Source organism: Rhagoletis pomonella, unplaced genomic scaffold (genome assembly GCF_013731165.1).
Source record: "Rhagoletis pomonella isolate Grant_MI unplaced genomic scaffold, Rhpom_1.0 Rhpom_scaffold_00006, whole genome shotgun sequence".
Lineage (NCBI taxonomy): Eukaryota > Metazoa > Arthropoda > Insecta > Diptera > Tephritidae > Rhagoletis > Rhagoletis pomonella.
The window spans coordinates 32,237,009-32,250,056 of record NW_023458560.1 but is presented as its reverse complement, the minus strand read 5'-3'; the positions used below and the strand labels follow the sequence as shown (position 1 = coordinate 32,250,056).

Genomic DNA, 13,048 nt, shown 5'->3' with positions numbered 1-13,048 from the left:
TTTGTAAGTTACGAAATTTCGAAATCGGTTGCTATGGAAAAGTTAAAGTGAAGACGTAGACAATTTTTGAAATCAAACTGAAAGGGTTACTGCATATATAAAGAAAGCCATATAAAAAAAAAACCTGAAAGGTCACGAATTTCGTAAAAAAATTTTAACTTTAATAACTTTTATTTAAATAAAAATTTTGCTACTCTTCTTTCTAATAAACAATGACTTTAAAAAACTTGGGTAAAAAACTGAAAAATCACGAATTTCGTAAAAAAATCCAATTTTTTTTTACTTTTTGTTCCTGCTCTTATTTCTAATAAAAAATTTATTAAAAATACCTGATTAAAAAAAACCTAAAAAATTACGAATTTCGTAACAAAAATTTCCAAACTTTCATTGCAAAAAATACAAAAATGCTGCCACCCTTCTTTCTAATAAAAAATTAAGTAAAAATACCCAATTAAAAAAACAGAAAAATCGCTAACTAGGTAAAAAAAATCAAAACTTTTGTAACTTTTATTTAAAAAAAACCAAAAAATAAAAATTTTGCATATCTTCTTTGTAATAAAAAATAACTCAAAAATACCCACGAATCTAAATACCTCTTATTTTTATTAAAAAGTCGAAAAAGTACAAATTATTATCACAAATTTTTTCTAAAAAAATTAAATTATTGTTCTAGAGACTAAAAATACTATACATCCCACATTTTGCTAAGTAGCAATTTTTACGAAAAAATTCCATGAAATATTTTTTTACTCAACTTAAGAAGAAACTTAAAAATGGTATCAAAAGGAAGCAGGCGCAGAAGCACTGAACATTTCCCCGCTTTTATAAGAAAGCGTTTGAAAAAATATACCTAAATTTTTTCTGGTTATAATTTTTAATAAAAAAGCGCGCTTAAGTTTCTTTAAAAAAAGTCTGCTTCAAAAACTCACAACTTGTATAACTTTCATTTTTATAAACAAACCAGCCGCGAAAAGATCAAATTTTGTATGTTTTATAAAGAAGTCTTCGAACATTTTCACGTAAAGTAAACGAAAAATCGGATTGAAAAATTCCAAATATTCATAACTTTTATTTCTATAGGCAAAAAAGCCGCGCAAATAGCTAAAAATTTTAAATTTTGTTTACTGTTATTTGTATTAAAAAATCGAAGACTATCAAAAAACAAAAATTATCAAAATAAACAGGCACAAGAAGGTGAAATTTTTGTTGCTCTCATGAAAAAGTTAAAAAAAACAAAAATTTTTTTTTCAAAATCCCAATACTCTAATTTATGTTGTTCATACAAAAAGCGTCTAAAAAAGGGTTTGGCAATATATATATTTTTTCTAATTATTTCTGTTTAAAAAATGCTCGAATATGTTTTTCGATAAATCCTAAAGCTGAAATTTGTGTTGCTTATACAAAACCAATTTTCTAAACCAATTTTTTATAATTCCTGTTTCCAATAAAAGAAAACTGAGCAAATCATTTTTCGAAATTTCTCTTATTTTTTCGAAAATCCAAGAGCACAAATTTAGGTGCTCATAAAAACAGGGTTTACAAGCCATAGTCCTGTTTTCAGTAAAAAATGAGCAAATAAATTAAAAAATAATAATAAAAAAAGAGGAGGTTATCAGTTCGTCGGAATATATATATATTTTTTATGTAGGTATGATACCGCATAACTAACTTGGGACCACGTTAACCGATTTCGATAATTCTTTTTTCACCGGAAAGGTGGTACCTCAAAGGTGGTCCCATACTAATTTTGTTTAGATCCGATAATTAGATCGTGAAGAAATTCTTAAATTTTTATATGAGAACTAAAGTCGGTTTTGTTTTTTTTGCTTAAAAATTACTTGTTTAATATTCAAATATCGCTAATTTGAGTGCTTTAGTTAATAAAAAAAAGCAAGAATGGAAAAGTCCCTTTTTTTGTGAGTCTTAATTTTCTACACAGGTTTGCCTAAGCACTTTTGCTTTTCAACGACCCATACATCTGTTTTTGAGATACCCAAACAAAAATTATGTCAGAAGAATTGTTTTCACCGATATGTGAAATAAATCATGTTTGGGAAATTGTAAACGTCTCACTAAAGCTTGCTTTAAAATATGCCCATAACTATTAAAATTTCTACAGAATATTAGTAAACATTTGCTGCTTCATGTATAAAATATTCGGTTTTTGGAGGTATTCTAACATTAGTCTAGCTCGCGTAAAGCTAAACATTTTGGAAGAAGTCTTAAAAAATATAAAAATTCTATAATTCCGATGGAAAAACCGTACCTTTTTATTTTTGTTTAGACAGTGATGCACCCTAATATACATACATATGTGCATAGTCGGTTGAAAAATTGTAACTTTTTTGAAAGCTTTATTCTTAGCGGTTTCGGCTTGCGACTTGAAGAGTTACAACCAAATAACCGTTGCGGGTTAAAAATATTCCCCGTTATATGTTACTGTTATAAATAAATCTTAAATTAGGTATTAGCTGTCGGCAAGATTAATCGATTGTTGACCATTATAACATATAACCCGTTATTTGTAGGTTCATTAGAGTAAAACGATCTATTAATATTCTTCGGTCAAAGGGCCTAAACCTAATACTGAGTTAGATTAATAGAAACTTACATAGTTAGGCACGTGCATACATATGTATGTGAATACTAGATATATTTATACCGTATGTACGTATGTAAATAAGTTTACTAATTAAACAATAAACACTATCCAAAAGGGATGGTCTAAATTTAGTAGATGATGCAAACTAAGTATAAAAAATAGCCAACTGTTGGGGGCGTGAATTCGTGTTAGAATTATAAATCATTTATAAAGTTCAACAGCTCAAGTTTGTTACTTATTTTAATCAGCAGCTATGTACATACATACGTGCATGCAAACAAAATAATCTGAATTGATTACATAAAAAATATTGTGAAGGTCAGCATTCAGTAGTCAATAAAGTAACAATTTGCTTGTAGGGTTCTTAAGAAGCTTCCATTAAATAATTCGGATCTACTTTACAAACCGTCGAATAGCACATTTCATAGTGCTCATATGAGTATTTAGTTTAAAAATAGAAAATCGGCCTGAATTGGAAATAAAACTTGTATCAAAGTGACGAGGCACAACTAGACTGTGTTTTCCCGAAGAAAGACTAATCTGCTTTTCATTGCACCGGCTAGAAATAATTTCTCAGATATAGAGCCTTGCAAGATATCAAAGAAGCTCCAGCCTTACTATAATAGGACGGAGACTTCCAGTCTGCATAATTAATCAATGATAGAAGTATTCAGAGTAGTAGCCACACTCATCTGGCACTGGCCCCTAGGCAAGCATGTGGCAGGACTAGGACTTCCCTATAATACGTAAATACATAGAACTTGCCGCAACTGTTCTTTCGAATATTAGGTGTAAAGCGCTAGGAACATGATGGAAAAAAAATTTGGGGAAACTATAAGCAAAGTATGTAGTTAAATTCATTTGGAAATCGAGGTGGTTCTGAATTTTCAAACATGAAATTTAATTTTAATCTCATTTTTTTAGTTCGTGAAAATCCTTTACAAGGAATACCGAATATCTGCTTCTTCAAGTGCTTTCTGACTCATGTGATATACCGGAGTATCTTAGACTGACGATCCTGTCCTATTGGAATTCACGTTGTAAGGCTAAACTTAATTCAAAATTTGACAGATGTTTTGCGGCTGACGTCGACATATCTCGCATCCTGCTTCCTAAAAAGTCATTAGCAGCTCTATCTAGCTCGTTTCTGTAACTCTTCTCTATCGATTATTTCTCCACTGGTAGAGAATATTCGTCATTCTCTACTACTCGTTAGCAGTGGAGAACAAGGCATATATGAATTCGCCTTGATCGAGAATTGTAATAGAAACGAGCTACTGGTATTGACATCAAGTCGGTGGCAGAACTTCATTTTCGGTAGGCAAACATTTGCGTAACTGCATAAAGGAGGCCCTAGACGATCAATCAAATGATTGAATAAAGGAAGATTGGGCGCGTATGAACCTCATTTGTGCTTTACTGATGACTCTGATTGAGAGAAAGTTTGAAAAGCGCATGTGGTGGACGATTGTGCTGTACCGTGAGGCCAATTTTGTGCAAGCATTGCGTCAGGCAGTTAGTTCCTCAGCTCAGGCTTAGGGATAATGCAGTGAAGAAATTTAATATTTTCCAAATCCATGTTAGAAGCCAGGTACCCCAGTGTGACATCTTCACGACAGATCTTCCGAGTCAAGAACTCAATTGAAAACGAGTCTTTACCAAAATATTGGCTTGTTTGAGGATTAATTGGAGTGAGCATAAATCGATGGAAATTTTGGCCGAACGTCGCGAAATTTTCTTGAATTGCCAATTTTTTTTTACAAAGTTGAACTTTAAGTTTGTTAGATTTTCAAATTTGTTTGGTTTATTACGTTCTACTATCCTAGGACGGCTGCCTTCGTGGGTGGAAACGTATTTAGGCTAGTAGATCAACTGACTTTATCTTTGCCGTTTCTAAAGGAAGAATATACAAAGGAAAATGAGAAGGAAAGTTTAGCAATAACGTTAAAGCGTTTATGCTAGAAAACCGCTCAGTTCCAACAACAAAGCTCCGCAAGCGGATAATCTCTGTTCCCCAAAGCTCCACGGTAGCCAGAAAGAAATGAGATTAAAGGAATTGAAACCTAAAACTCGCGTTGAGTGGGCAGCTCAGTTGAAGTTGTTGCGGACATTTCACCTCGTCATTCTTCATACAGCTGCAGCAGTAGGGGCTTGAAGTGATGTACTGCTACTCTCTACTAGTTACTCGTTAGCATTGCAGCTGCCTCGATATCTCTGTGGCATGAAATCCAAATAAGCCTAATAACGAAATAATTTGGTGCTTTCGAAAGAAAAGCCGGGCATTCCGTGTTCGCTTTCGTACATAAATATTTAGTATTATCACGGAACTAAGGAGCTTATTTGCCGTCTGACTATCAGAGTACGTAGTAAGTACTGCGAGAGTTCCACCCACCTTTCTATCTTCTATCCGGTTTCGATACATCGGAACCCCTGTGGTGGAGAAGTGGGTGGTGAATGATTCGTTCTGACCCAGCGTCGATATGTTGTGACTCGTAAATATTTAAAATATTACCAAATTTTTTTTTGGCGCAACCCAACCATATCGGATTATTGCCGCTGAGAAAAATTTGTTTGCTTATTTTACTGTTAATTTACACAGTTGCAATTTTATTGTTCCTCATAAGAAAGTGAAATTTACAGATAAATTTAGTATAATACAGTAAAAAAAAAACAAAGAAAAAATAAAATAAAACTTAAATAAAAAATTTTTTCCTTTCAAGCTTATCTGCGGTTATTAAACTGAAATATATGTATATGAGGAATGTATGTACATACATGAGTAAATATGCATATATGTATGTATGTATGTATAGAAATATATTTGCATTTCACTGTGGAAACCAAGCAAGAGTTAATGTAATTTCCATCTCAAGCTTATCGCAGTTTTTAGTAATTTTTTTTTTTATAAAGTTAAAAAACAGCAGTAGCCAATATTTGCTGTACTAAGAGTAAAATGAAATCATGAATTTATGAAGGCAAAGAAATGAAGTAAATAAATGCGTCGCAGCAATAGTTGGTTTAAAAACAGTTTTTTACGATTACTGAAATCTTTCGGAGATCATATTGCGACTGCTACAATTTCGTAATTTTTTACTTATTTAAATTTTTTTTTTTTTGTATAATGTATGCATGTAGTTCACATGCTGACAAATTAATTAGAAACTGTCGGGCGGCAATTTTGGAATTTTACAAATCCCATTTCAATGTCGAAAACGTGCAGCATAGATAAGCATAGAGCATAGATAGCCTAGCAGATTATGTATATGTATACGAATATGTACATATGTACACATCTAAGTAAGCAGATACAAGCGATTTTTCATAACAAATTCTACTTGCATACGTTTTTACCTGTGTAAGCATAACATAGGATTAGATGACATCACTGTGATATCATAGCAGCATAGAAATTGTATAAACCACAAACAGTTGGTGAATTCCGATCATGTCTGCTAGATAATGAGATAAAGTAATGTGTCGGTAAAATCGCTTTAAAGGCAATTTTAATGCGCATAATTTTGTGCGCAAAAATCAGTGAGGACAAAAAAAATTGTCCCGTCATGCGGCACAAAGCGAAGGTGGATAGGGTGCCACGTTGACACTACATACCAGCGTAGGAACAGCTTAGGTATACATTCGTATATATTCAGCATTTTTAGCTAGATATATATCGCACACGATCTTCAAAGTAACCAAAGTTAGGTGGACGAAATTCGAGGATGTGTCCTAATATATAATTTTTAGCCCTTAATATATAATTTTTTCAAAAATATATACATTTTTCGAATTTTCAAGGATAAAATTTTAAAAGGAAAGTTTCCATACCCATTCGTCCCTGTGCACCAATAAATTTATTTATTTTTTTAATTCTGTAGGATTTTCTCTTTTATTTGATACCCACATTGTTATTCTACATTTCACTGAAATCTTTTAATAATTTTTTTAATTAATCACATTTTTTAAATTTAAAAAAATCCTGACGTAGAGTGAAAAATTAAAAACGCAGTTTTACTATATTTTGCCCATTTTTTTCGCGAATATATTAATTTTTTGTATGTGTAAAATATACTGTCGCACAGTATTATAACAAAAATTTGCTCCAGCTTTTGCTGAAAGGTAAACAAAAGCTCTGTGTACATTTTTAATGCATAATTTAAAAAATGCCAAATTTTGAGTTGTGTGTCAGTTTTGAAGATCGTGTGCGATATGAGAAGAAGTCAATTATTTTAGCCAGCACGCAAGCACGATATACTACCAATTTCGAATAGTCATGGAAAATAAATCCTATTTCGGATGCGTCATTGCGAAGACATGGTAAGCGTCTTGGCGGCTAAAATAAATGCCTTCGCAACTTTTACTAGAAAATGATTCTTATTCTGTAGAGAAAACTATTTGCCAATCCAGCAGCATAAATGAAATTCACCTTTATCGATCTGAAGATCATATTCAACAATTTTTATTGAGCTTGAGGCCGTGTTTAATGAAAAACTATTGTGGAAAGGCAACAAAAATTTGAAAAAATGGTAGAAGTGATAGCTATTTCGGAAATCACCAAATTTCCTCATCAGACTTCTTCAGCGGGATTCGAACCGACGACCCCAGCTGACTCATCCAGTTGCCTACGCACTGTGCTAAGTTCGCCTTAGAAACTGTTGTTGCTTTTTTCCACTTTTTTCATGTGAGCCACCAACTACAATCAAGCACAGCTATTCCAATGCTATTTAAACTTGATCATGTGGTTGTTGTTTTTGTTGTTAAATCTATTTTTTAGAGTGTTTCATTTTTAGGTGTGCTCGTCCTTAAGTTATTTGTTTTTGTTATTTATGGCCTTATAACAATTATATTCAACAATTTTTTATTGAGCTTGAGGCATACGCACCGGACCAATGTTTTAGTTGCAAGACCATAGAAAGAGATTACGCATGCTTGGCAGAGATCTCACGGGTGAAAATAAGACCATCGGTAAAGCTCATGACATCGAAAGGGATTAGTATTCCATATGGTATCACGGCGTTACTATTCTTGGCCTATGTGTCAGAAGGATGCTCGCTTTATTGGTTTCAACTTAAACTAAAAATTTTGACTTTACAGACTATTTTTGCTTTTAAATGCTCTTTTACATTGACCAACGCAAAAATTCCCATTAGGCGCCGCGAAGCAAGCGGGCATTGGCTAGTGTATTAGTAAAAACATACGCACATATGTATATACACGCATATGTATGTATGTAAATATTTCCATGAAAGTTAATTTTTTTTTTACTTCAGATAAAATCAAAACTTCTACTAAAGTAAAATCAATTATTTTGGATAAGTCAACATATACAATCCGAGTTAGTATGTTCATATGTATGTATGTGTGCTTGTATTTATATCTGCGTCCGCACCATAGTTAATGTAGCGTGCTATCGCATGTGCCTAACTACTTACATATGTACATATATGTATACATGTATGTACGTCAGTCCTTTTTAGTTCGTTAATATCATTTCAGCGGTCAGTATATAATTGACATTCGTGTGAACCGGACTTTACCAAAAGCTTCAAATAGAAATAAAAGTCAGTATAAAAGAGAACTAAAAAAAAACAAAATAATAGAACAGCACTTAATCGAGCGTAAATGTATTTATACACACACTTATTTAATTAAAGTGCATAGGTGCTAGTGTCACGCAATCAATAATTTGTCGTTATTGATCTCCATATTCCCTTCAACTCAACGCTAACTCAGTCACTCATACGCCGTGCCGACCATTAGGAAAGAATTCTATGTACAATGTGAGTTTGCAGCTGAAGTAACTATTGCGCTTCCTAATGAAAAATAGTATTTGACACATTTGCTAACAATACAAATGTTTGCATATATGCATGGGCATGGGGAATTATACTAAGCATGTGCTTAGGTAACTACATATGTATGTGTAAAGGTAGATTTATGCATACATATTTACAATATAAAGTGTCTGCGAAAGTGAACGAAGAAGAATGTCAATGTACGCGCGCGCAAAATAGCCACTAGAGGCACGTACATATTCGCAAGACAATCGCAAAGACAGGAATTTAAAATTGGACTAGACAGTGTGTGCTAAATGCATTAGAAAATAAAGAAGTGAGCACAGAAGTGCGACTGCTAGCATATATACATACATACACGCATATGTTTATGCTGCCAAGTATTATAAAAACTATGCTATAAGCAGCAGTCACTTTCTTGGACAGGAATTAGATGAGTAACTCGTGTGCTAAATAATTTATTTAAAGCACCGCATGTAAGCGCAAAAGTAAGTAAGTATACGCATACATACAAATGTACTATATACCTTTAGAAATTTTAAAGTTTGCTAATACATATACTCGTACATATAAAAAATCGCTGCACTTTTAAGTTGTCTCGCATTTCCGCTGCAAATTTTTTCCAAAACAAGTACTTAGTTCTAATTTATTTTCTTTCTTTTTTCTGCCCTTCTCTCCATACAGGTTTGCCAAGATAATTTGAATTCACAAACAGATCGTTTGTCCGAGCTGCGCGATATCGTTACGAAAATAGCCGCTGATATTGGTTTGGATGCCTCTGGCCTCATGCAAGGTGAATTGGATGCTTTAGGCCAACGCTTGCAAGATTGCAAGGAGGCCATTACCACATTGGCGAATGTGGCGGAAGCCAAGGATAAAGAACGCAAGGCAATCGAGGAGAATGTGCAACAAACGAAAGCGTACTTGAATAATGTGCAGAAGGTGAGTTGCAATGGAGTTTAGCGAAAAAAAATGCTATTGTACATATTAGCATTAGGGTGCATCACTCTCCATACAAAAAAAAAAAAATAAAATCGGTACTGTTTTTCCATCGGTCCATCGCCAAAATAAATCGAAAAAATACTAAGGTTTACATGAGCTGAACCGATAAGAAAATATATAAAAAATTCAAGTTTTTTTGTATATAAAATTAGTTTTTTGTTGTTGTTAATTTCTGTCCTAACAACAATTTATTTAGAAAATTTTTTATTGAAATTTATGCCGTAAATTATTGTTGTTTTTGCACAAAACGTCTCGTTAATAACGGCCTCAAGCTCAATAAAATTTGTTCAATAAAAATAAATTCGATAAATAGAAAAGTTTACGCTTAAAGAGTCTACATAAAAATGTTATAAAATAACGAGATTCTCGTAGGTATCTTCACCTAAATCTTAATATTTTTTCGAAATAATTTGGCGAAAGTCTTGAAATATAATATATCTTATAATTCGGATGCAAAAACAGTAACAGTTTTTTGTGATCCATCCTAATGTACGTACATAAACTATAGTATATGCTGCATATATTTAACTAAGTTATGCTCAGGTGCAAAACTGTACATATATTCACACATATTTATACAATTTGCTGTTAATTGCCGCTACGCATGCCACGAAATGTTTATTCATGTGGCAGCGAAATATTTTGCAGGTTGCCATATGTTTTCGCATACATATATGTATACCTATGTAAATATGAATGTGTACAACACTCACGAATAAGTTTATTAATTCTCTAATAGAATTAAATGTTTCAGATATTATTTAGTGATATCAAAAAGATTTCATTGTTTCTCCTTCCGAGTTTCAATCATTGATTTCATTAATTTGTTAGCAGATTTCTTCGTGAAGAGCGTGCACACCCATGTATAAAAATGTTTGTACATACTTTTGCATGAAAGTATACAAAATTTGACGGCTCTAGGCAAGCCCACGGCATAAAATTGGAAAACACGCGTGTCTGAGTTCTCTTAAAACAAAATTATTTGAAATGAGACACCAATATTTAACACGAAACAATCAGTAAATTAATTGAAGAAGCCAATAAAACTTGTGAAGGCAAGCCAGTTGTCAAATTTTCGTTTTAATACGCTTTACAATCGAGTTTGATACAAATATTTTTAATAAAAAACAAAACCCAAAATTCCTCAAAGCCAACTAAAGACTGAAGAAGTTGTAATATTTTCTGTGGAAATTAGAGGGCAGCACACTTTTAAGGAAGATGTTGGTACAAAATTAACTGCGAATGCAGAGGACCTACATAGTTATCGTCATTACTCGGGATGGCATTAAAAGTTTAGATATGTACTTAAATCCTTCTTCACTTGGTCCTTCCAGTTTGTTCGCGGGTGCCCTTGCTTGCAGAGCTGCTCGTCCAATGTTACGAAGTGACAAAGCCAGCGCAGTCGTTGTTGAAAAGCTGGCACATTTCAACATTCCATCTTCTGCGGTACCCGTCATCCATGCAAAAACGGCCATCGATTTTGGGTAGAAGTGCTCGAAAGCCCAAGGACCTTCTCATTTTTGTTTCTGTGCCATGTTAAAGAACATTCATGATGAGAGCTGCATAGAGCTTAATTTTTGTCGGTCGAGAAGGAATATTGCTTTTCAATTGCTCACCGAACCCATAGTGGCACCTAATGGCAAAAGCTATTCTTGGCTTAATCACCAGGCTGATATTATTGCTGGTACATTTTTGGGATCCTTGGTAGCAAAAGTCCATCAGTACTTTAAACTTATAACTGCCAGCAGTGTATGCCACCACGTGAAAACTTTTTGTATGTGCTTTTCTTATTTCATCTGCTTGTATGAGCAGAGTATTGATAGGTCTAATCAGTTCATTTCTAAAGAGCTATAGGCGAGGAACATACATATGTACGTACATGTGTTGTATATGCTGTAGATAGCTGATGTTATAGGGCGTTTGCTGTTTTTGAGCCGTATTATTGGTGTTCTCACCTCGTCTTGGCCCTTGGTATATGTCGCTATTAAAACGCCTCCCTCCATTTATTACGTGTAAAAGGAGTTCTATTACCATTTGGTTCTTGCCTTACTTTCTGATAGAGTTTTCCAGCTATACCCGTATCCCTGCCTCTCAGCAACTCAAGCTCTTCGCATTTAGGCTTCTTTTTTCTTCCTCGCGACATTTCTCCCTTCTCTTTTCCCGGTATTGCTCAAGTGATCAGTGGTCACGCAAATCATTTTGTGTATGCCCCGATGCCGGTATCTTATAAATACTGCTAACTAACATGCTTCGTGCCGCGGCGGAGTCGATCAGCCCCTCTCCATTGCCTGCGGTTTGCTCGTGAAAGCTGAAAATATTCCATTTCTTTCCATTCCTTGGCTTCGACACCTAAGAGCTCTGTTTCAAACGCTTCCCGGGTTGGGCCCGGTAATTAGAGAGTAAGAAAAATTATTCTCTCATAAATGTCAAAATCTGTCCAAAGTATGAAATCAGCCGATTAAAATGTTTTTTTTTGCTACTTAAAATGAAAGAAAATGTTAAGGACTTTTACTCGAATGTGAAATCAGTATTGGTTAATTAAATTTAATTTCATCATTTAAAGAAGGAAGGAAAATATATTCTATTATAAAGTACACGCCAATCTCATCTTCCCAAAATCACAAAATCGGGCACAAAAAAGAAGACATTTATTATACAAATGTGGGCATCCGCGGAACTCCGCGGCTCATTTTCAAACAAAAATTTGTTAAGAGAGTTTGAGACTTTAACTAAAAGGTTTGTTTACAAGTTCGGATTTTCCCGCATAAGGGTGAATGAGTAGAAATTGGAAAAAGGAACTATTAATGTAGGTTATTTGATATGAAAACATACATACACTCACGGCAAAAAGTAATGGCCCAGATAATTTTTCACAATATAAGCAACAATTTTTATTCTAATTTTTCCGCTAATTTTTTATAAAAATAAATAATATTTATAAAATTAATATAAATATTTTTTATAAAAAAAAATTTTTTTTTTTTATAATAAAATAGTTTTTGTAAAAATACTGAAAAACATAAAATATGATTTCTAAACTTTGTGCAAAACTCAGGAAAATTTAATCAATTTTCATGCAAATTTTCAACTTTTTAATCAGATTTTTTGAAATTTCCTCGAGTATGCAGTTTTGTAGCAAGTAACTTTTAGTGCAATAAAGTGCCACTTTTAAGTAGCTAGGAATTGCACGTGATTTTTGGGAATATTTTTACATGAATTTTCTTGCATACAAAAAAATTTCGAAAACACTTTTAACAAAAAAAATTCTGAAAATTCAACGCGATTATTTAGCATTTTCAAACTTGTATTTTTTAATGGACCACAAAAGTGGAAAATTTTAGTGCAACAAAGTGCCACTTTTATGTATCTAAGGCTTGCCGTTGATTTTTGGCAATTTCTTCACGAACTTTCTTCCATATAAAAAACTTTCGAAAACCATTTCAACAAAAAAAAAAAAAAATTCTCTATAGTCAACGGAATTTTTTAGCAAATTCAACTTGCATTTTTAATGCGCACAAAACTGCATACTAAATCTGATTAAACAGTGGGAAATTTGTTGAATTTTTCTGAGTTTTGCATAAAGTTTAGGGTTTATATTTTTATATTTTTTTTGTAGTACTGTGAACCATATAAAATTCAATTAAAACCGTTG

At 33.0% G+C, this 13,048-nt stretch overlaps 1 protein-coding gene across 4 annotated transcripts in view; it reads right to left on the bottom strand.

The window, feature by feature from the left end:
* Positions 1 to 13,048, bottom strand: part of LOC118740590 (nesprin-1-like) — a 138,935-nt gene that overhangs the window by 64,593 nt on the left and 61,294 nt on the right. The gene's annotated exons all lie outside the window — the stretch shown is intronic.